General features: G+C 41.0%; 1 protein-coding gene across 4 annotated transcripts in view; it reads right to left on the bottom strand.

Annotated features, from left to right (window-relative positions):
• The window catches only part of HEATR5A (HEAT repeat containing 5A), a 143591-nt gene extending 130066 nt beyond the window's left edge, over nucleotides 1-13525 (bottom strand). For all 4 annotated transcript variants that reach the window (XR_008380734.1, XM_053594901.1, XM_053594903.1 and 1 more), the window contains exon 1: nucleotides 13396-13525. The gene's annotated coding sequence lies outside the window, so the exon portion shown is untranslated. The remainder of the gene's footprint in view (nucleotides 1-13395) is intronic.
• Between the last annotated feature and the right edge of the window lie 10631 nt (nucleotides 13526-24156).

The raw sequence follows: 24156 nt of genomic DNA, 5'->3' as shown, positions 1-24156 counted from the left end.
GTTCTTGAGAATTTGTGAGCTCTGATGCCATAGCACTCTACTATGCAGGGTGACAGAGTGAGATACTGTCTCAAAAAAAAAAAAAAAAAAGAAAAGAAAAATCAACCAGGCATGGTGGCAACTGGCTAGCTACTCAGAAGACTGAGGTGAGAGGATCATTTGAACCCAGAATTTGAGGCTGCAGTATACTATAACTGTGCCACTGCACTCCAGCCTGGGCAACAGAACAAAAGTCTATCTCTAAAATAATTTAAAAAACAACAATAATGGCTGCAATGCCAAGCATTTTGACTGAATATTTACTATAAGGCAATACTCTAAGTGCTCTACATTTATTTTCTTGACCAATGTGCAAACTGTCCATAGTTATGAACAGACGAAGAAACTGATGAGGCACAGAGAAGCTAAGTACCTTCAGTAAGGTTATGCTGAACATGGTTGTACACTTAAGCAATCTGACTCTAGATATATTTGCTTTAAACACAATATGATGCCACTCTTTCATCTAATTAAGCCTCTGAAAAACCTAGAAGTTAGTCATTCTTAAAAACCTTAGAATTTGTAGATAATTTGTAGAATTATTATCTACAAATTATTATCTAATTTGTAGTATTATTATACCATTTTCCAAACACAGAACACCAGGTTTCTCATTTCAAGAAGTTTGGGAAATGGCTCAGAGCTAGTAGCACAGTGGTTACAGCACCAACCACATATACTGATACTGGCGGGTTTGAACCCAGCTCAGGCCAGCTAAACAACTGGAACAAAAAATAGCCAAGTGTTGTGGTGGGCGCCTGTAGTCCCAGCTACTTGGGAGGTTGAGGCAAGAGGATCGCTTAAGCCCAGGAGTTTGAGGTTGCTGTGAGCTCTGACAGCACTCTACCAAGGGTGACATACTGAGACTCTGTCTCAAAAAAAACACAACTGCCTTCCTAACCAAGATTAGTTTTAACTCATCTGAACACGAATTAACTTCAAATTTGTGTAGGCAAGATAGTGTAAACACCTTCAACAGTTTCAAATAAATAAACATACAAGATGCTGATCATGTCAGTCTTTATACAAAGTGCTAACATAATTTTCTCTATCTTGAGTTTATACATTTATTTTGGTAGAGATGGAAACATGCTGCAACTTGTTTGAGGAAAACAGTATTCCTAATCTTTCTGGCCATTTTATTTTAAAATAATTATACCATTTTGAAGATGGTAAAGAGAAAAATCACAAGTAATTGAGGACTTCAGACAAAATGTAAAACAGTTTTATTGGACTGGTTAGTTTTTTTCCTTCTAGAGCACCAAAAGAATAATTGGCAAAATGAAAGGTCATTAGCAGTAAATGAAACTAATTCCAGAATGTATAAAGTACCTGAAGTTCTGAGATATGTCTTTATTTATTTATTGAAACAGAATCTCACTTTGTCTCTGTAGAGTACTATAACATCGTAGCTCACAGCAACCTCCAACTCTTGGCCTCAAGCCATTCTCTTGCCTTAGCCTCCCAAATAGCTGGGATTACAGGCTCCCACCACAATGCCTGGCTATTTTTGTTCTTGTTGTTGCTTGTTTAGCATGCCTAGGCTGGGTTCGAACCCATCAGCCCTACTGTATGTGGCTGGTGCACTAAGCAGTGAGCAACAGACACTGAGCCTTTATTTTATTATTTATTTTTAATTTTTTGAGACAAAGTCTTGCTCTATTGCCTAGGCTAGAGTGCCAGGGCCTCAGCCCAGCTCACAGTAACCTCATACTCCTCAGTTCGGTGATCTTCCTGCCTTAGCCTCCCAAGTAGCTAAGACCACAGGCACACACCACCACACTGGGCTAACTTTTCTTTTTATTAGAGATTGGTCTCATTTTGCTCAGGATCGTGTGGAACTCCTGACCTCCAGTCATCTTCTGGCATTGGTCTCCTAGAGTGCTAGGATTACAGGCATAAGCCACCATACTCAGCTTTGACATACGTCTTACATTTAAATTTCAGTTACTCTCTTTGATTCTCACTTCTCTAAGACATCATAGTAGCCTCAACTCAGCCTACAGTCTTTAGTTTCTTAGTTTTGTTTAAAAACATAAAGTAAGCCAAGTGAGGAAACACATGCTTCTAAGTGTCAGCTACTAGGGAGGATGAGGAGTTGAAGGCTAGCCTGGGCAACATAGCAAGCCACTCTCTCCCTGACTCTTTCTAAAAAGGATAAACAAAAAAACACCCAACGCTCAAAAACTCCCATACTTAAGGAAACAAAATAAGTCTTAAAAATCTAAACTTTTCCCGGGCGGCACCTGTGGCTCAGTGAGTAGGGCACTGGCCCCATATACCGAGGGTGATAGGTTCAAACCTGGCCCTGGCCAAACTGCAACAACAACAACAATAGCCAGGCGTTGTGGCGAGTGCCTGTAGTCCCAGCTACTGGGGAGGCAGAGGCAAGAGAATCGCCTAAGCCCAAGAGCTGAAGGTTGCTGTGAGTTGTGATGCCACAGCACTCTTACCCAGGGCAACAAAGTGAGACTCTGTCTCTAAAAAAAAAAAAAAATCTAAACCTTTCCCAAAAATACAGTAATTAGCCTTAATCTAGAAAGAAGCTGGATCACTCTACCCTGACCTCAGCTTCTCATTTGTGATTCAGGCTTTTCAAAATTATAGGCTACAAAATAGGAACTCATAAGTTACACAGAACATTAGGTCATGCTTGAGTTGTTGCCTAAGGAGGGGTGTCCCGGAAGAGAGAAAAATGAGGTCCTTTTGTTACATCTCTAGGCAGGATCCTAAAATTGGCTGGCTAAAGTTAAGTAAGTAAATAATAAAAGTTGATGTGCTGATACATTTAACCATTATACTTCATTGGATTCAGAGTAAAATAGATACTGAAGCAAAATCATTTATAATTTTAGAGTTCCCTGGGCAGCGCCTGTGACTCAGTAGGTAGGGCGCCAGCCCCACATACTGAGGGTGGCAGGTTCAAACCCGGCCCCAGTCAAACTGCAACAAAAAATAGCCGGGCGTTGTGATGGGCGCCTGTATTCCCAGCTACTTGGGAGGCTGAGGCAAGAATTGCCTAAGCCCAGGAGTTGGAGGATGCTGGTGGCGTCATAGCACTCTGAGGGCAATAAAGTGAGACTCTGTCTCAAAAAAAAAAAAAAAAAATTAAATATAATTTTAGAGTTCCCTAACACAGCTGTAGCTTGGTGATTTTTAAATCTTGTCTGTATTGTGATTCCATCTTAAGGTATAAATATCTTGCTTCTTTATTTCCACCATAACCTCACTATTTTAAAATTCGGCTAAAATAAAAACACTTGCTTAAGAAAACAGCAAGAAAATCTCTTTGACACCCAACCCAATGAAATTCAAACCTGTAGTATTAGTCTAATTGTCCATAACAATCCTGTATTTATATAAACTGGCTATCGCTAGTTAATACTATAAAATGTTTACTACACAATGATTTACATGCAATAGGAAATAATTTGATTTAGCAGAATGGTTGAAAATTACATGTATATTAAATCTAGTATGATAAATGCAAAAACTTTTACAGGGAATATTGAGACTTTAGAAAAGCTGGTGGTTTTATATGAATAGTTGGCAGTGGTCAAACTCTTTTTGGAAAACAAAAATGTATCCGATGTCACAAAGATATTAAAACCACTTGACAAAACATTCAGTTTTTGAAAATTCTTAGGAAAGAGAAAGAAAAATATAAGTAACAAAGTATTAATTTCAGCACTGTAAAAGTGAAAACTATAAATAACTTACAAGCCCAACATCAGAGAAATAGTTAAAGTCAGACAAAGTCAAAGACTACTAGGCTCTTGTGTGATAGTTTTGCATGTCGAGAGAGAGAGAGACCTATAAACAAAGCAGTGTTAACCAAAGAGTGCTGTGTAGAATAGTGCCCAAGAATGAGAACAAGTGTCCCAAAAGAGGTGGGTGGAAAGAATCTAAATCAGAAGACTGTGGGGAAATGCTAAGTTGTCAGTTTCTTTACCAGTGTCTCTCCATACATGTAATATGGTAACGTGTACTGCCAAAAGGGTGTTTTTCAACATGCATTTAATGTTTCTCAACATTTGTTAAGTATGCTTCTCCTACCCCTACCTTTTCCTTTATATCCCTGCCAGGAAGTTCATGGAATTGGCATTCTATGGAATATAATCTTCAAAAATACTAATCATTAAAAACTACTATAGGCCAAAAAACTTTAAAATTCCCTTTTGTTCATACTATAATAGGATTTTTTTTGTTCTCGTTGAGACTGAGTTTCACTATGTTGCCCCAAGACCCTAGTAGAGTGCTGTGCTGTCACAGCTCACAGCAACCTCCAACTCTTGGGCTTAAGAGATTCTCTTGCCTCAGCCTCCCAAGTAGCTGGGACTATAGGTACCTGCCACAGAGCCTGGCTGTTTTTTGTTACAGTTGTCATTGTTTTTTTTTAGCTAGCCCTAGCCAGGTTCGAACCCACCACCCTCGGTGTATGACTCGTGCTGACCACTGTGCTAGGGGCCAGGAGCCTGTAATAGGATTTTTTATGCGAAGGATATGCAAGAAGTTAGTGTCATACTTCTACTTAAGGGAGGCCATTTCTGATTAATAATTTAGATCAAATTATCTGACATTCAGAATTCTAAATATAAACAGAATCTTCTCTTAGCTACCCCTGGAATATGAATAAAGAAAGAAAAGACAGTTTTAATTAACTTAGTCTATTCAAGATTTAGCAATTCACATAAAAACTGTGTTATTTATCTTTTTTTTTTCTGAGACAGGGTCTCGCTTTGTCATCCAGTGGCACAATAAGGGTTCACTGTAGCCTCCAATTCCTCAAGCAATCCTCCCACCTCAGCCTCTGCAACTGCTATGACTATAGGGACACATCACAATGCCCAACTAATTTTTCTTTTCTTTTTTTTTGTAGAGATAGTGTCTTGCTTGTTGCTCAGGCTGGACATGAACTCTTGACCTCAAACAATCCTCTCGCCTCAGCCTTCCAAAGTGACAGAATTATAGGCATAAACCATTGGGGTCAGCCTATTCAAACTTTTTTTTTTTTTTTTAAGATAGGGTCTTGCACTGTTACCCAGGCTAAAGTCCAGTGGTATCATCATAGCTTATTGCAATCTCAAACTCCTGGGCCTAAGAAATCTTCCTGCTTCAGCCTCCCAAGTAGCTGGGACTAGAGGTGCACACCATCATGCCCAGATAACTTTTTTATTTTTTGTATGTAGAGACAGGGGTGGCCTCAAGCAATCCGCCTGTCTCAGTGCCACAAAGTACTGGGATTACACAGATGTGAATCACCAAACTTAGCCTATTCACACTTTTAAGTATATTTCACATGCTTCCCAAAGTAAAAATGGCCAGTTGCACCATAACATTTCTTTTTTGAGACAGAGTCTCTCTATGTCACCCTTGGTAGAGTGCCATGGCGTCACGGCTCACAGCAACCTCCAACTCTTTTTTTTTTTTTTTTTTTGCGTCTTCCAATTAGCTTTAATTGATGTGCCCTCAAAGTAATAAAGACCTCGCCCTGACCACGGGGTACTTGCTTGGACGATACTTTTAAGAAAAAAAAAATAACCTCGCAGGACTGGGTCTTGACCTCTCCTGTACCATCTGCAAATGCAGTCTGGGAGCCTCCAGGTCACCACCGGGGGTTCCCTGGGGGGAGGGGGTTCCCTTCTGGCTTCCCCTCTCTGCGACCCACTATTTCTCCACTAGATCCTAGCGGCTCCCAGGGTCGCATTCCCGCCCGTTAGTCTCAGGAAATGAAGGGAAAAGTCAGTCGGAAGAGGAGGCATGGAGTGCCGGGCGCTCCCTGCCGCCAGTCGTCCTCTGAAGCCAGGAGGCACCGCCAGTGGGGGCTGGGGACGCTGGGGTCTCCCCACACCACTCGGGACGCACGGTCGCGGACGAGAAAACCGGCAGCCCTCCTGGCCGCAGCTCCCGGGCCGCCCGCACCCTCCAACTCTTGGGCTTAGGTGATTCTCTTGCCTCAGCCTCCCGAGTAGCTGGGACTACAGGCGCCAGCCACAACACCCAGCTATTTTTTGTTGTGGTTTGGCTGGGGCGGGGTTTAAACCCGCCAACCTGGGTATATGGGGCCAGCACCCTACCCATTGAGCCACATGTGCCGCTCTGCACCATGACATTCTAAAATTTTATTTTTAGAATTCTGACTATAAAGTCCTACATAATCAAATAAATTAATAGACTCAAATAAATCAGGTCTCGTAAGTCATACCACAAAAGCTTAACTTATAACATGCTCAGGTACAGCACTAATACCTTATTTTAATATAGAATGAATATATTCAAGATTCCAAGAATATTTCCTGCAAACTTGTCAGGAATGGAAAGAAGGTTGCTTCCTACCACTGTGTGATACAAAGCAGTAAGAATAGCAAATATGCACAGGTCCAAAAACTGATGGGGAACACACATCATATGGGGTATAAAAGATAGGCTGGAAAAACAAATAGGAGTTTCTAGGACAAAAAAAAAAATTTTTTTTTTTTTTTTTTTTTTTTTTGCAGTTTTTGGCCAGGGCCGGGTTTGAACCTGCCACCTCTGGCATATATGGGGCCGGCACACTACTCCTTTGAGCCACAGGCACCACCCGTCCAGGACAAGGAGTTTATAAGAAGTTGAAGTGAGAAAAGGCCAAAGATGGGAGGGAATTTACTTGGGATTTACTCTTTTGTTTTTCTAAAATACTTGCATGTTACTCTTAGGAAGAGAAAAATGGCAGTAAGCTGGATTCAGTGAAGAGAATGCCAACGGGAACCCCAATTGGAGTGTAACTACTTTGGGGTAACTTGGGGATTCGGACCAACCAGCTCTGGGTAAAAGAGAAAACCCCCTAAGTATAAAAGCAAGCATTCTGGTGGGAAGGCTGTGTAGTAGGAACCAACTCTAATAAACCAGTAAGGAAAGGAATGTTTTTGAAGAACTACTTACTCAAACTTTTTCATTCACTATCATTTAATCCTTGCAACACTGAAATTTGGTATTATTAATCTCATTTTACAGATGAAGATAATGAGTTAAGGTATCTGTCCCAGGCTAAACTGCTATTCAAGCAGAAGAAGTAAGGCCACATCCATTTTTGTCTAGTTTTTTTGTTTGTTTGAGACAGAGCCTCAAGCTGTTGCCCTGGGTAGAGTGCTGTGCTATCACAGCTCATAGCAATCTCCAACTCCTGGGCTCAAGCAATTCTCTTGACTCAGCCTCCCAAGTAGCTGGACTATAGACGCCCGTCACAATGGCCAGCCATTTTTTGGTTGTAGCTGTCATTGTTATTTGGCAAGCCCCAGCTGGATTCAAACCCACCAGCTCTGGTGTATGTGGCTGGGGCCTTAGCTGCTTGAGCTACAAGCGCCAAGCCAGAACTCATGGATTTTTAAGAAGCCTGTTTCTTCTTAGTTTAGTCATGACTAGCAATCTAGTTATCTGAGTTCCAGCTCGAGAATCACATTAACAGTAGAGGAACAAACCCAGTGAGAGCAGGAAGAATTCAGGGCAGGTAGTTAACAGTGATCGAACAGACTGAAATACTATTTAATACAGGTATTTTAAAAAGCAGAGCAATATGGGGCTACTTAGTATAAGAGCAAAGTATATGAGACGGCCTTATTCCCCAGAACAGGAGGGTTTATAGCAGAGGCCAGCAAGTCTTGCTCAATTTTCAAAATAGCTCTACACTTGTATCTGTTGCTCATGTAATTGGTTACCTACTGCTTACTCTTTTAGCCATTAGACCCTGCTTCCTTTAGAATCCCTTTCCCCTTCTCTAATTGCTCATGGCTTTTACATCCTGGTTAGAATTCACGGACTCACCTTAAACCATACTATAGTCTGACATACTGGCTCCTCCTGACGGTTCCCACTTCTAATTCATAACATACCTCATAGAATACCTAGAATTTAGCTGTATTTGTGACTTCTAAGAGCCCCATTTGAGGGCTTTCTTGGGCAGATAACTGCTTCTCACTCCTGCCAGATGTTGAGCTAGGTTCTTTTTTTTTGAGACTGAGTCTCATCATGTTGCCCTCGGTAGAGTGCTATGGTGTCACAGCTCACAGCAACCTCAAACTCCTGGGCTCTAGCGAACTAATTGGTATTTCTGCAGCTAAAGATAGGCGTATTCGGCTCAGGGCCTGTGGCTCAAGCAGCTAAGGTGCCAGCTACATACACTTGAGCTGGCAGGTACGAATCCAGCCCAGGTCCGCCAAACAATGACAGCTGCAACCAAAAAAGAAAAAAAAGAAAATAGCCAGGTGTTGTGGGGGGTGCCTGTAGTCCCAGCTACTTGGGAGGCGGAGGCAGGAGAATTGCTTGAGCCCAGGAGCTGGAGGTTGCTGTGAGCTGTGATGTCACAGTACTCTACCCAGGGTGACAGCCTGAGGCTCTGTCTCAAAAAAAAAAAAAAAAAACGGTAGGTGTATTCACATAAGATGGGCTAAACAGGGACTATAAATACCTTTGCATCAGTTGAAGTCATGTTTTGCTACCAAATGAGTTAAAAAAAATACTTTCAGAGGCTTTTGGACTCTGGAATTAAGACTAAGAGACATTATACTGTATATATGTTTTTCTTCTTATTTCCTCCCTAAATATCTTTTTGTTAAAGTTTTGGTGTTTCAATAGGTAATTTCAATTTCTGGTAATTTTACTTGCATACACATGTATTACTTGTATTGTGTAAGGTGTTACTTTGTGCGCAGACACAAAAATATGCATATATTCAACATACAGAAATCTACCAATGCAGCCAAGCACAGTGGCTTATGCTTGTAATCCCAGCACTCTGAAAGGTCCAGGCAGGTGACTGCAGCAAGAAGATCGCTTGAGCCCAAGAGCTGGAGGTTGCTGTCAGCTAAGACATCACAGCATTCTACCCAGGGTGACAGCCTGAGATTATCTCAAAAAAAAAGAAGAAGAAAAAGAAACCCACCAAGGCAACAGAAAAAGATATAAAGGTTGTATATTTGCCCACTGAGAAGCATTCCTTGGGCAGCAAGGAGAACTAATTTACTAAAAAATGGTGCCTAAAAGTTACTACACAGTACCTACTTAATTCTCTTTTCTCCAATATCTTTCTTTGTCCCTTTTTACTGTTATTATAGAACCTGTTAAGAGCTTCTCTTTAGGAAAAGCATACTGGTTGAGTACCTGCCCTCAGGAATTCAAATCCCAGCTTTATGAAATATTTTATTTCATAAAATTAGCACCACACTATAGTTTTAAGACTAGCACAAGTAAATGTAAAGCTTTAAATATTTAGAATTATCACCTCCAAAATATATATATATAAAATTTTATATATATATATATTTTTTAAGAGATATAGTCTCACTTTATCTCCCTCAGTAGAGTGCCGTAGCATCGCAGCTCACAGCAACCTCCAACTCCTGGGCTTAAGCGATTCTCTTGCCTCAGCCTCCCAAGTAGCTAGGACTACAGGTGCCTGGCTATTCTTTGGTTGCAGGCCCGGGCTGGAGTCAAACCTGCCAGCTCTGGTGTATGTGGCTGGCGCCTTAGCCCTTTGAGCTATAGGAGCCAAGCCTGATTTTTTTTTTTTTTTGTTTTGTTTTTATTTCCCCTAATTTTGTATACCTTAATTTTTTTTTTTTTAAGTTTTTGTTTGGACTCCAGTAGAGTACTATGGCATCATAGCTCATAGCAACTTCCAACTCTTGGGCTCAAGTGATCCCCTTGCCTTAGCCTCCCAAATACCTGGGATTACAAGCACCCTAGACAATGCCCAGCTATTTTTATAGACAGGGTCTGATTCTTGCTCAGGCTAGAACTCCTGAGCTCAAGCAATCTGCCCACCTCTGTCTCCCAGATTGCTAGGATTACAGGAGTGAGCCAACCATACACAGACTTATTTTTTAAGTTTTATTTAAAAAAAAAAACCCAAGCATAATTCAGAATATACCCTGGTTTCATTATATCTGCTGAGTATGTGAGTTCTAACTTTCTATCTGGTTTTCACTGTAGATAAATAATAAACTTCTCTCCTTCCCTAAACTTCTGAAAGGCCAGAGCTATTGAAATCATAAAACTTTATACTAGGTTAAGGTGGCATAAAAGCCCTCTTCTACCATTATACACCTAGGATCCAGAAGCATGTATGGATCCTAGATTTGCCTTAATAATAATGAAAACAACAAGATTAAGAATTTAAACTGAAGTTAACCTACTTCCTCCTACAAAAGATTTAGGGCATAAACATTTAGAGTTCTAGTTCAAGGGCCCATAAATATTTTCTTTGAAGAGCAGTCAGTAAATACTTCAGTCTTTGTAGGCTATACAGTCCCTATCAAAATTACTCATAAACAATATATCAATAGCCATAAGCAAATAAGCATGGTTATGTTCCAATTAAAACCTTACAAAAACTTTCAGCAGGACAGATTTGATCCACAAACTGTAGACTGCCAACCACCATTCCAATCTGAAAAATTTAACACTAGAACTAGACATGGGATTCAATTAAATGAAATAGGCAAGTCTATATAAATTCCTTGGGCACCAGTTAATTGATTTATTAAATGAGATTTAATAATAGTTTCTCTGCATCTCCTTAAAAAAGCAGAAGTGCTTTTTATATAAAAGGACTATGGGTGTATTAAAGGAATGTTCAAAGTCTTCAATTATATTATGGGATAATTCATGAACCACAAAAAGACTCAATAAAGCTTTTTTAAAAAATGCAGATATCATTAAACTGGTTAACCAGGATTTAGAATAAAAGAATTTTATAATTTAAAAAACCCAGAATTTGGGAGGGGCCTGTGGCTCAGTGGGTATGGTGCCTGCCCCATATACTGAGGGTGAAGGGTTTGAACCCGCCCCGGCCAAACTGCAACAAAAAAATAGCCAGGCATTGTGGTGGGCGCCTGTAGTCCCAGCTATGTGGGAGGCTGAGGCAAGAGAATCGCCTAAGCCCAGGAGTTGGAGGTTGCTGTGAACTGTGATGCCACAGCACTCTATCAAGGGAGATAAAGTGGATTCTGTTCTCTAAAAAAAAAAAAAAAAAAATCCCAGAATTTAACCCTTATTTTATTCATGATTAAGAAAGGCTCCTAAAGATTACTTTAACTCCCTCATTTTTCTTCAAATAAAGCTAAACAGGCTAGGTGCTTGTAGCTCAGCAGCTAGGACACCAGCCACATACACTGGGGCTGAGGGGTTCCAACCCGGCCTGGGGAAGCTAAAACAACAATAACAACTGCAACAACAACAACAACAACAACATAGCAGGGTGTTGTGGTGGCCGGCCTGTAGTTTCAGCTTCTTGGGAGACTGAGGCAAGAGAATCACTTAAGCCCAAGAATTTGAGGTTGCTGTGAGCTGTGACGGTACAGCACTCTATGAAGGGTGACATACTGAGACTGTCCAAAGAAAAAATAAACAAAGGTAGAAGGAAGATAAGTGCATTGGTTAAAGACAAGTAAAACAATATTTTTTCTGTAGAGAATATATTCATTAATGTAATATAGTTAATTTTGATAATTTAAGAATTAAATTGGTACTTTGGAGTTAATGTATTTTTGTGCAACTAAAGTCAGATACAGGCTAGGTATGGGAGCTCATGCCTATAATCCCAGTATTTTGGGAGGCTGAGGTAGAGGACTGCTTGAGCCTAAGAGTTTGAGGCTGCAATGAGCTATGATCATACCACTCACTGCATTCCAGTCTGGGTAACAAAGCCACTCCATTTCTTAAAAAAAAAAAAAAAAAAAAAAAAGGTCTGACACAATAATAAATAAATGGAAAGAGGCCCTAATTTAAGAACCATAAATAGCGAGTGGAGGTTAAGCTAGAATTCAGGTCTCCGGATTTTCAGGTCAGGAGTCTCTCTACTCCATAGCTATCTATGTAAAATAACTGTATACCAAGGCAAAGTAAATCCAACCTCCAGTATTTTCCGGTTATCATTATTATAAATTCTGCCCTCTTACCCGTTTTATTAAAGAGAAAAAAAAACAACTCAGCTTCAATGCTTATCTAAAATCACTTTCTCAAAGAAATCCTTTCTAAAATGCTTTTAAAATGAAAACAATGCTCTCCCCATCCATCTAATGCCCAGCTGTAATGACGCTCCTGCTTTCCCTACACCTTAAATAATTTCATCGAGAATATTTTCTCTACAATTTCTTAATTGTACTCGTGGGTCCTTTTTTGTTTGACCTCCTTAGACGTCTCCTTTAGGTTGCAAGTTCTTTTTTTTTTTTTTTTTTTGTAGAGACAGAGTCTCACTTTATGGCCCTCAGTAGAGTGCCATGGCATCACACAGCTCACAGCAACCTCCAACTCCTGGGCTTCAGCGATTCTCTTGCCTCAGCCTCCCGAGTAGCTGGGACTACAGGCACCCGCCACAACGCCCGGCTATTTTTTGGTTGCAGTTTGGCCGGGGCCGGGTTTGAACCCACCACCCTCGGTATATGGGGCCGACGCCCTACCGACTGAGCCACAGGTGCCGCCCAGGTTGCAAGTTCTTAAGGGCGTAAAGACTGCACATAAAGGGTACTGAATGTTCAGTGAATAAATGAATGCACATAAAAGTGTAAAATAATGACCTTTCAATAAGGTGCTCAAGCCATTTGTCTCCCACAACCTAACTTAACAGTCAAGAAAATTATCTTGCCCAATGTATACGTTATTGCGATTAATAAATAACACAAAAAGCTTTTATTACTATGAAGTTTCTAAAAACTTTATAACCACTTAACATGACGCCGCGATGGCGAGAGAAGAGCAAGAAGAAACATTTCCTCCAACTAAGCAAATGCTACCCAGCAAAGGCGTCCTTTCCTCGAGAGGACTGTAAATAGTTCTCCGCAGAGAAGGCAGTGTCCTCTCTCTGGCAGCTGGCCTCAAGCTGCGCGCTGTCTCCGAGGAGCCTAGCCCTGTGGCCGGCTTGCGGCCGGGTTCCCGGTTGAGCGCGGGCGCCGCAGGGCGGGTCCGGGGAGCGGCCCGAGGGCAAGGCGGGCTCAGACCTCCTGACCTTCGCCGCACGCCTGGGGTCCCGGGCTCCCGCTGGCGGGCAGAATCCACGCCTACCTGTTGTGCTCGGGGAAACCAGACTTAGCTGGAGACAGGGATGAAAGACTGACAGGACTAACCGACCGCCGACCCCGCGTCCTAGTCAGTCCTTCTTCGGCGGGCTCCGGCCCTTTGGGCCACTATACCTGGGCCCAGGTCCCGCGGTCCCAGCTTTCTTCGCGACCACTTCGCTGCCGCGACCACCCCGGAGGATCTCCAGCTTCTCAGCGGGCTGTGAGGGCCCCAGTACGACTTCCCTCCCAGCCGGCAGGCAGCCTGGACACCGCCCCCCCTGGCGCCCCGTGCCGCCCCCCTCTCCCGGGATTCCCGACTGCTTGCCTCCGGGGGTCCCCCTCAGCTCAGTGCCCGTCCCGGTCCTGCCACGTTGGCGGGTGCTCCGCAAAGCTTTGGAAAGCCCCTGGACTTGCAAGGGACGGCGACTACGAGGCAGCAGGGAGGGAGGGGCGCGCGCGGGGCGGGGCCGGAAAGCTCGCAGCGCCGAGCGTGGCCGGAGCTCGCGATTGGGAGCCGCCCCAGCCGCGCCGCGGGTCCGAGGCCCCGCCAGCCGGCCGCCGAGCCATCGAGCGCCCACTCTGGCAGGCGTGACTGCTCCACCACCGAATGAACGATAGAGGAGACAGTGGCCCAAGTGGAGGTTCTGGCCACGACTATTTTGTCTGTTTTTCTCGCAGACCAGAATCCGTGGGTGCAGCACTGGGGCATCTAAGGGCAAAGATACAGCTGGAGCCTGGAAATTCAGAGGGGGCCGCCGCTTGACTCTAGAGCCTGAGGTGAAGTGACTTGCTCAAGGTCACACTGAGTCGATGTCAGAACTGAGACTAACAGCCTCTTGGTTTGAATCATGTGCATTTTCCCACTAAGCGTTTTGAGTGTAATTATTCAATTTTTATTTTGAATCAATCTCAAACTTACAAAAAAGTTGCAAGTATAATACAAAGAACTCTTTTTTCTTTTCTTTATTTTACTTTTTGAGACAGAGTCTCAAGCTGGAGCCCTCGGTAGAGTGCTGTTACGTCATAGCTCACAGCAACCTCCAACTCTTGGGCTGAAGCGATTCTCTTGCCTCAGCCTCCCAACTAGCTGGGACTACAGGCGCCCGCCACAACGCCCAGCTATTTTTTGTTGCAGTTGCCATTGTTTGGCAGGCCCAGGCCAGGTCCAACCAGCCAGCCGCTGAGCTACAGGCGCGGAGCCAGAACTTTTTTTTTCTCTTGAATGTTTGAGGTTAACGTTGCTGACACCACGCCATATTGCCCCTAAGCACCTTTTACATAATCACAATATAACTATCACAATCAAAACGTTTGCCTGATACAGTGTTTTGCCAGTTCTCCCCAATAATATTCTTTGCTATAAAAAAGATTCAGTTCACAAGCATTGTGTTTACTTGTCTCGTATCTTCAGTTGCCTCTAATCTGGAACACTTCCCTTGCTCTTTTCTTGACTTTCATATCCTTGATAGTTTTGAAGATTCCTGGCCAGTTATTTTTGTAGAATGGCCTTCACTTTAGGTCTGTCTGGTATTTATTCATGATTAGATTCAGACTAGGCACAACGGACCCTTTGACAGGACTCCTGCAGATTTCGAGCTATGTACTTCTCATTGCATCCTTTCAGGTAGCATGGTTTTAATTTTTCTCATTACTGATGTTTAATAAGGTGGTGTCTGCCAGGCTTCTCCACTGTAAAGTTATTTTATCCCCTTTGTAATTAATAAGTATTTTATGGGAGATAGTCTTTTAAACTGCCTTGTTTCAAGATATTTGTAAATTTCTTGTTTCTCATCAAACTTTCAATTAATATACTTAGTACTCATCCAGAGTTTCCTGTTTTATCAATTGTGTTATAATCTGTTTTCTTCATTATTTTGATGCTCAAATTGTCCCAAGTTTGGTCAGTAGGATCCCCATTCATTCTAGCTTCTGAGTCTCTGTGTGTTTTAAATTCTTTAAACATTTTATTGTAAAACATTTTAAATATACAGAATAATTAAAAGAGTTTGTCTTCTTTTTTTTTTTGAGACAGAGTCTCACTTTGTCATCCTCAGTAAAGTGCTGTGGCGTCCTAGCTCACAGCAACCTCAAACTCTTGGGCTAAAGTGATCCTCTTGCCTCAGCCTCCCAAGTAACTGGTATTACAGGTGCCCACCACAATGCCCAGCTATTTTTATTTTTAGAGAGGGGGTGTGTGTCTCACTCTGGCTCAGTCTGGTCTCCAACCTGTGAGCTCAGGCAATCTACCCACCTCAGCCTCCCAGGTGCTGGAATTACAAGCGTGAGCCACCATGCCTGGCCAAAAGAGTTTCATATACTATATGTGCATCATCCAGATCCTACATTAACATTTTACTATTATGTACCTTTTTTACACATCCCCATCATTCTTTGAACACTCCCTCGCTTTCTGGCACAATAAAATATTCCAGGCTCATCATCTTGCCCCAGCCTTGGATGCAGCCATTTATCCAGGAGCCCTGATTCCTTACAGTGGAGAATGGTATTTAGAAGCACTAGATGGGCTCACTGCTACTGGGGTATCACAGCCTAGGCTGTCTCAGAGGCTGCAGCTAGGGAATATTTATACATTCATATACATGTACAGTACATCTATATATGTATAGTTATACACATTTATAGCTATATTCTTAGACAATAATACTGAAAAATGATGTTTACATTAGTACCTTCAATCCAGCATCACACAGTTGATTACAGTTTCTGCCCTTCCACATTCATAACTACTTTCTCCTACAGAGAGAAACCTGGCTCCAATTATTCTTGAGATATTTACTTATTTGAACAAGTATCCTATGTGTAAGAAATCCCATAGCTGCCATCTGTTCCTTTGGAGAATGCTCCCCTTTATCCCACTTATGTTTGGAAGTTCAGTTGGGTGGCTCAGGAAGGGTTTAAAGAAAGAGAGGACATTTTAAATGGGCTTTTAAGGATACATAAGAATGGATGTGTAGGATAACCACTGTCAGATATTTTAAAAAGTCTGGAAATTCGTTTGAGTGGGCCCAAAGCAGATAAAGTTGTTTGATTTTGACTGAGTATGTGGTACAGGAATAACAACACTAGGCTGGGCACCATGGCTCATGCCTATAATCCTAGCACTTTGGAAGGCCAAGGCGGGTGGATCTCTTGAGCTCAGGAGTTTGAGACCAGCCTGAGCAAGAGTGAGACCCCTTCTCTAAAAATAGCTGGGCATTGTGGCAGGTGCCTTTTGTCCTAGCTACTCTGGAGGCTGAGGAAAAGGGATCACTTGAGCCCAAGAGTTTGAGGCTGTTCTGAGCTATGATGCCAGGGCACTCTACTAAGGGTGACAAATTGAGACTTTGTCTCCAAAAAAACAAAAAGAATAACAACCCTAGAATTTGGAGATAGAAGAGATATTATATGTCATTGATTCCAGCCACTAGTTTTACAGAAGATTAAAGATGGCTCCAAACTTTGAATCAAGTGAGGAAGAGAATAAAATTAGAAGGTGGGGGCAGTTTGGAGAGGAAAATAATGAGATTAATTTTAAACATTTCACATTGGAGGTAAAAGTTGGAGGTTTCTAAGGGGAAATATGGGACTACAGCTTAGAAGAGGGGTCAGAGCTAGAGATGTAGATTTGGAGTTTTTCCACCTGAAGCTGACAACTGCCACAATGAAAGAGGAAAAATAAAGACAGAAAACAAAGAACTCTGAAAAAACACCAGTTTCATTGCCTTAATTGAATGGAAGTATGTCCCACTTTTCAACTACTATTATACTTTGTTTATACATTGTTCCATCTCAAATTGAAATTTTGAGTCACAGTAAAAAGGCAGCTGTATTATATTTAGTGGAAAAAACATAGATTTAGAATTGGTAACTTGGGTTCCAATTCTAATTACACCAGTTAGTAGAGTTGACCTAGGGAAAATCATTTCGTATCTCTGAAGTTCAGTTTCCTTCCTCATAAAATGAGAATACCATCTCTTTCCCTGCAGTGTTCTGGGGATTTGAGATACAATATAAATAACTAGCGTGTTGCTCATTGTCAAATGATAGCTAGAATTATTAGGCACTTAGTGTAACTGTCCACCCCCAACTTACTCTAGCTTGTCAATTCCGTTGGTGTCACTGTCTGTCATACAAAAGGCACTTCAGATATTTGCTGAAAGAATGAAGATTTTATGTACTTTTTATTTTATACTCTATAAAGCATTATACTGCATTTTCTTGTCTTTCTATAACAGAATAATTTTCTCAGCAATAAATGAAACATTCTGAGAATTGGAACTGGTGGTATTTAATGGTGTTTGTGAAAATTATAAAGTCAGCCAGTGGTTAACCATTTAACTTGATACATGATATCCTGCCTTAATTTATTGTTAAAACATATCTGATACAATGATTTTAAGTTCCAGCCAGCATGTATTTGGGAAAGTGTGAATAACAGATTACCTTTAAGATTACTTCTACCAGGTAGAAGTGTGGCTCAGTGGGTAGGGAGCTGGCCCCATATACGAGGGTGGTGGATTCAAAACCGGCTCCCGCCAAACTGCCACAAAAAATAGCCAGGCATTGTGGCAGATGCCTGTAGTCCCAGCTACTTGGGAGGCTGAGGCAAGAGAATGGCCTAAGCCTAGGAGTTGGAGGTTGCTCTGAGCTGTGATGACACAGCACTCCACCTAGGGCAATAAAGTAAGACTCTGTCTCTAAAAAAAAAAAAAAAAGATTACTTCTACCCCCATGTTTTTAAAATTCAATGATGTAAAACAGTATTGCTCAAACAATGGAATTCTAGGCTCCTCCTCTTGATATTACCCCTTAAGAGGTTAATAGAAGTTCCTTTAAAAAGCTTTTAAGTTGAGAAATACTATATATTTATATATTATAGCCATTTCTCAGAGACATTATGCATATTAGTAGGCTGCATTTAATGCAACTTTTCCCAGTTTATTTACCTATGGAATAGGTCTTTTTTATTTTTAAAGGAATGCAGACTAATAGCTTTTAGAACTGATGTTTCCAGGAGAAGACTTTAGAAAATGCAACTCTGGCCATTATGTTACTAGTGACCCATCTAGTTGTGCCAGGTTGCTCAATGTTGACAGAACCATTGAGGAGACTGGAGTGTACATGTGGCAAGCTCCTGTCACAAAATTCATGTGGAGTGGAATTCACAAAATTCCACTCTGTTGATTTCATTTTGATCTGAAGCCTGAAATGACATTGATACTCCACTCTAACAAAAGATCCGTTGGCCCTCTGTGATGCAGCTTTCCACATTTTGGTCTATCAAGCATTATTTGTCAATATCCTGCTGAACTTGCTGTAATCTATGACAGCTTGTGGCACTAAATTTCTAAGGAGAACATTTGACCATGGGTAGGATTTCCCCTAGTAGACAACATAGCAGCAAGATCTTGACCTCTGATGGCACTAAGTAAGAACCTCGAAGGAAGCAGTTAAACTCAGGGCTGGCGCTTCTAAGCAGGAATACTGAACAAAGGCAAATCTGCAGCTGTCTATATTTGATAATACTTTACACAAGAAATAATTGCAATTATGTTTGTACCTGAGTAGGACACCAAGGTCCTTTCCAAATCCTCATTCTCTGATCAAATGAAGAAATATAGTGCTTTACATGTACATAAACTTTATAATTTTGTTCCATAGTTGCTGTCATATTTTATAAGCCAGCCTTTTAACCTCTTTGTACTGTATTTTCACCTATGGAAAATTAGTGCATTGTATTAAGGAGTCTCTAAGATTACCCTCAGCTTTAAAATTCACATGTTCTTTTGTAGGCTGGGTGTGGTGGCTTATACCTGTAATCCTAGCACTCTTGAGAGGCTGAGGCCGGTGTGGCAGCTAAGCTCAAGAGTTCAAGCAAGGCAGCCTGAGCAAAGCCAGACTCCATCTCTACTAAAAATAGAAAAGCTAGCCAGGTGTGGTGGTGCACACCTGTAGTCCTGTCAACTTGCGAGGATGAGACAAGAAAATTGCTTGAGCCCAAGAGTTTGAGGTTGCTGTGAGCTAAGATGATGCCATGGCACTCTACCCAGGGTAACTGAGTAAGACCCTGTCTCAAAAAACAAACTAACAAGTGGCTTGATGCCTTTAGCTCAGGGATTAGGGCGCTGGCCACATACACTGGGGCTAGCAGGTTCAAACTGGGCCTGGGCCTGCTAAACAACAATGAAAACTGCGACAAAAAAAAAAAACTAGCCATGTGTTATGGCTGGCACCTGTAGTCCCAGCTACTTGGGCAGCTGAGGCAAGAGAATCACTTAAGCCCAAGAGTTTGAGGTTGCTGTAAGCTGTGATGCTACTGTACTCTACAGAGGGCAACAGTGAAACTCTGTCTCAAAATAAAAACAAAAAAACACAAATATTCTTGTTACCCCTACAAAAATCTCTTCAAAATAAATAGAGCAGCTATTATTTTGATGAAATGTAAACCAGAACCAAGAATAGGTAACTGATTTGTCTATGTTTGGAACAAGATTTTACAAGTAAGATTTAAAAAGCAAGCCTTCTAAATCCTGTCAGATATCTTTTTCCATGATTATATCTTACATACTCAAAATTCTATAAAATGTCTTAAATTAATAACACCTTTAAAAGTCTTCCTTTTAAGTATATAGTCACATGCCTATTTTAGGTATGTAGTCACATACTATTTATTTGAAAATATCAACTTGAAAATACCATTTTTTTTAAAACCCAAGGAAACAAAAACATAATCCTACTACATGCACATGACAATTATTTTAATGTATTTGGTTTTCTTGAAACTGTTGTTCATATGTCTATCTATGCAAAGTTATATGCATGTGGCATATCAAATTTGTATTGATAATGATTGCCTTACCACTGGCCACACGAAACATCTTTCTAGGTATAATGTTGCTAGCACACAATCACATAGATCCGAAGGGAAGGGAAAGTTATTATGATTATCAAACGGGGGAGCAGAAACTGTTATCTCCTATTGTAGGTAAGTGTACTTGGCAAGGGGTGAAGAGTACTTAAAATGATTCTATAGTCTGTTATGATTACTCTTTCAGCTCATATCTGGCTTTAAAATCTCATGGTTAGAATCATTCCTTTTGTTTTCATTAAAAAAAGAGAGGAAGAAGGGCAGCGCCAGTGGCTCAGAGGAATAGGGCACAGGCCCCTATATACTGGAGGTGGTCAGTTCAAACCTGGCCCCGGCCAAAAAAAAAAAAAAAAAAAGAGAGAGAGGAAGAGACCAGCTGCTGTGGCTCACACTAGTAATCCTAGCACTCTGGGAGGCCAAGGCTGGTGGAATGCTTGAGCTCAGGAGATTGAAACTACCCTCAGCAGGAGTAAGACTCCTATCTCTAAAAAATAGGCAGGCATTTTGGCAACTCCCAGCTACTCGGGAGGCTGAGACAAGAGGATCACTTGAGCCCAAAAGGTTGAGGTTGCTGTGAGCTATGACACTAAGGCACTCTACCGAGGGTGACAAAATGAAACTCTGTCTCAAAAACAACAACAACAAAATAAGTTAGTGATTTCATTTAGGGATTCTTCATCCTTCAGAAGTAGCATTTGGAACTGTTGTTCCTTATGTCTATCTATGCAAAGTTATATGCATGTGGCACGTAATCTTATTACCAATTGGAGATATATTTAAGTGTGAAAATTGATAATGGATGATCATCCACTTAATCAAATACTACATTAGAATAATAGTCACATGACAACATGAAAACCCACATAATTTGTAATAAAATTCATAATTTAATATTATTTGCTTAGCTCAAGAAATTGAACAGCAAAAGGGCAAAACTTTTTTTTGAGACAAGAGTCTCACTATGTCGCCCTTGGTAGAGTGCTATGGCGTCACAGCTTACAGCAACCTCCAACTCTTGGGCTTAAGAGATTCTCTTGCCTCAGCCTCCCAAATAGCTAGGACTACAGGCACCCTGCCACAACGCCTGCCTATTTTTTGGTTGCAGTTGTTTATCTATTGTTCAGCTGTCCCTGGCTGGGTACAAACCTGCCACCCTTGGTGTATATGACTGGTGCCGTAACCACTGTGCTATGGGTGCCAAGCCACAAAACATTACATAATTGAGTATTCTTGCTAAATTATATATGAGGAAAAACTATATATAATTTTAAAAGGCACCTGTGAGAATTCTTATGTTTATGATACAGATTAACGGTTACCACGTTTATGAATATAGATCTACTATTAACTTCTTTGGGGCTCATTATCCTTGAAGCAAATTTTAATAAAAATACTTTAAATGTCAAAGTTCTTCTTTAGCTAACTGTGAAGGAGAATCTTGTCTAGATGCAAATATTTAACTGACTAGTATGAACAGTAACTCCAAATTAAATTACTCTTATAATATAGTTAAGGTAATCAGTGGAGCCTGAGTCATAGATCAGGAAGAAAAAGAAAAATGTTAATAATATAGAATAGAATTATACACTCTTCAATTCAATTTTCCAACCTACAGGCATTCACAGACCAGAGCACAAATCTACTTATAGCCCCGACTTGTTTATCTAAATAATATTTTATTGACTTACACATTTTCTCCTTTTGTTTGCTTCCTCTCCCTCATACTCTTTGAGACCAAAATAAAGACAGATATTTTCTTAAATATATGTAATGCTAAATTTTTTAAAAAGCAAAATATAAATTTATTTATGCCAATTAAGCTATGTCAAAGTATGTGTGCTAAGATCAAAGATTATAAAGGAGATTACGAGCTTTTTTTATCTTTTCAATATTTGTAATTGTTATACTGCTTTTACAAAAAGAAAAGAGGGGCTCGGGACCCATAGCTCAGTGGTTATGGTGCCAGCCACATACACCGAGGCTGGTGGGTTTGAGCCCTGTCTGGGCCTGCCAAACAACAATGACAACTACAATAAAAAAAAACTAGCAGGGCGTTGTGGCGGGCGCCTGTAGGCCCAGCTTACTTGGGAGGCTGAGGCAAGAGAATCGCTTAAGCCCAAGAGTTTGAGGTTGCTGTGAGCTGTGACAGCACCGCACTCTACTGAGGGCAACGTAGTGAGACTCCGTCTCAAAAAAAAAAAAAAAAAGAAAAGAAAAAAGAAAAGGAGGAAATATTTTTAAAAGTTTTCTCTTTGTAAGCATCTGGTGCAATTTTTCCCCCTTTGGAAAGGTACTTTATACATGGTAGGTGTGCAACACAGACTTGTTGAGTAAGTGTACAAAATGGCGACTAAAATTGCTGGCAGGTTTCCTTTAGGGAGAAGCCAAATGGCGGCAATTGCTGTAGTGAGGTCGGGTAAAATAAGTCAGTGTTTATTCATCCACCTGCCCAGCCGCCTCTAATTACCTATCCCTGCTTCTTCTTGAGCTAGATTTAGAGGTTTATTAGGAGGGTGTCCCTACCACTTATTGTCTATTGGGACACTTCTGAGAGTGAAAAGTAAAGCTGTGAACAAATATGTTGACTTCTTAGATACGACACCCAAAACAAAAGCAAAGAAGGAAAAAAAAAGAAACAGATAAATTGGTGTGGAGATGAGTTAAATTAGGCTTTCTCACCTGAAGGCCATGAGGTTTTGAAGGCCAATTGTTTTGAAAACCTTGATTAAGCCGGTTTGGAGCCACTGTTGTTCTGGCTACGATGTCAGGCTCCAACGCTTTGCACCTGTCGGGAAAAGAAGCTTCTTCCCAGCTAGCTGGCCTGCCCCCATGAGCTAAAAAGGAAGGTGGATGTCCCCATGCCTGCACACTGGCTGCCGGGAGCTGAATAAAGATGTGTCACAGCTACCTTGGGCTCCTCGGTTATTTTTCATTTTGTCCAAATCTGGTACAAACCTTTTTGGCCTCAATCATTGGCACTACAATTGGACTTCATTCAAATTAGAAACTTTTGTGATTCAAAGGACATTATATATAAAAAAAAAGATAACCCATAAAATAGAAGAAAATATTTACAAAATCTTTTATCTGATACGAGTCTAATATCTAGAGGCTAGGCACTGTAGCCCAGTTGTTAGTGCACTGGCCCTGCACACTAGGGTTAGAAGGTTTAAGTCTCACCTGGGCCTGAGTAACAAAAAAAAAAAAAAAAGAGTCTAGTATTTAGAATAAAGAAAGAACTCATAATCAATGAGAAATGCAATTAAAAAACAAGCAAAGAATTTGAATGAACATTTCTCGGGTAAGCACATGAAAATACATTCAACATTGTTAGTCATTAAGGAAATGTAAAACCACAATGAGACACCCAGTAGGTTGGCTGTAATTTAAAAAAAATGGAAAACAACGGGTTTTGGTGAGGAATTAGAGAAATTGGAACTCTCATACACTGCTAGCAAAAATGTAAAATGATGTTTTGGAAAACAGTTTGGCAGTTCCTCAAACTCTTAAACATAGAGTTACCGAATGACCCCCCAATTCCATTTCTAGGTATATTGCCAGTGCGCGGTGATGGTGACTTGCCCCAAGGTAAGTGACGATAAGTAGTGATAACACAACCACAGTGATTGTTACTTGGTGCTTCATCTCACAAAGCTGCATTAGGTTTATAGAGCTAAGATCTTTAATTTAGACAGAATTACAATAGCAATAAATGGTTAGTGATCTGAGCACACACTTTACCTAACTTTCATACCCTTTTAGTATGAAAAATGTTGTAGATAACCCTATCTGCCCAGTTTTAGAACCTCTTTCAAGGGTCCCTTGAGATGTGTTTCTTGAGATATAGTACCGGCGATGCTTGTATTTGCTGATTAAAAGAGAATCTAGTAACAGGGTGAGAGAAGTTGGGCAGATATAGACCCAAAAAACTCGAGAGGAAGTGGAACCCTTTGGGGCCTACTTATGAACCTTTGACCTTTTATTACCACCCATCCTGCCCTCCCCATCTCACCATCAGTTGTCAACCCACTCCACACCTCTCCTCAATTTTGTTTTACCAATCTTTTCAGGTGACTTCTGTCCATGAGGGCTTTGTTCTCAATGCTAGATCTTAAAACATTTTTTTTTTTTTTTTTGGAGACAGAGTCTTGCTTTGTCCGCCAGGCTAGAGTTCCATGGCCTCAGCCTAAGTCATAGCAACTTAAAACCCCCCGGGCT

The sequence above is a fragment of the Nycticebus coucang genome, chromosome 6 (assembly GCF_027406575.1).
Source record: "Nycticebus coucang isolate mNycCou1 chromosome 6, mNycCou1.pri, whole genome shotgun sequence".
NCBI lineage: Eukaryota > Metazoa > Chordata > Mammalia > Primates > Lorisidae > Nycticebus > Nycticebus coucang.
The sequence above is the reverse complement of the archived record's forward strand: the minus strand, read 5'-3'. Positions and strand labels throughout refer to the sequence as shown.